Here is a 1,251-nt window from a genome sequence, read left to right as displayed (position 1 = left end):
GGGGTCCCCCGAGACTCGGCGGGACGCGGCCCCGCTCGGGGTGCAGAAGCCTGGACCCGGGGGCGCCGCGGCGGGCGGCCGAGCGGGGGACCGACCTCGGGGCGCGCCTTCTTGGTGTACGTTTCCAGGTGACACCTGCTCACCGCACGTGCTTGTGGGCTGCAGAGTGATAGTTCATTACGCTTCTCCAGCCACTAAAACAAACTAAACTTCCTTGGGAGGTTTATGACCAGAAAGACTTCCCAGATGCTTAAGCTATCTTAGGGGAGGAATAAAACGGGTGGGAATGGGGGGCAGATAGTTACTGAATGCTTACCGAGCACGGGTGGAGTTCCCGTGTAGCACGTTGCACGTATTAGTTTGATCACCTCTTTGGGTATACTGTTTTGTCCTTATTTAGCGGGTAAGGAAACGAGGGATGGAGGTTTTGCTAGGACTTGAAACAGCTTCTGTGCTTCCAGAGTTGGTTTTTTTTTTTTTTTTTTGGTGGAACCAGGGATTGAACTCAGGCCCATGCGCTTGCCAGGGAAGCGCTTATTCGAATCGCTGAGCTATCTCCCCGGCCCGCGCCCCCCGAATTGGTTTTTAAAAAATTTTTATTTTTTAGAATATGGGGATCTCTTATAGGACTTCCTGGTGGGAGGGATTGCTTCCTGTTTTTTGCGTATTTGCTTTTATCCAACTTCCAAAATCCTATTAGAAGATGTTCCCTTTGCTGTTCTTTAGAGCCCGAATAGTCTCTGCCTGCTGTAGGGTGACGGGCAATGGAAGTTGGCCCAGCGGTAAAGCTGGGGAGGCGCCAGTAGGTGAGGTGCTCACCCTCAGGGTCTGAGCACCCACAAATTCCATTCTAGTACAGAGTAAGTCATGGGGTCCCCGCGATGCAGGCAAATGTGAAAGCTAGTGAAATTATCTAGTATAGAGATTATCTAGCAAGATTATCTGCCCTCCAATTTTATTTTCCTCCTGCCCTGAGATCTTTTAGGCATCTAGTATTGTCTGTAGTGTTTTGTAAACTTGGGGCCTCTGTTGTCAGGGGAGACTTTTAATCCCCTAGAGAAGGGATGGCTGAAGTTGTTTGTATCACTGAGCACTGTGAAAAGTTCCACTTCACTGCCCTAGAAGATGTTGTCTTCCAGGGAGACTGCTGGTGCAAATTGATGATGTAAACAGATGGTCCGGGAAGATGGCTCAGTGGAATAAGTGCTTGCCTGACAAGCGCAGTGGCCTGAGTTCAATCCCTTGTTCCAC

The sequence above is a fragment of the Octodon degus genome, unplaced genomic scaffold (genome assembly GCF_000260255.1).
Source record: "Octodon degus isolate 3935 unplaced genomic scaffold, OctDeg1.0 scaffold00077, whole genome shotgun sequence".
Taxonomy (NCBI): domain Eukaryota; kingdom Metazoa; phylum Chordata; class Mammalia; order Rodentia; family Octodontidae; genus Octodon; species Octodon degus.
The sequence above is the reverse complement of the archived record's forward strand: the minus strand, read 5'-3'. Positions refer to the sequence as shown.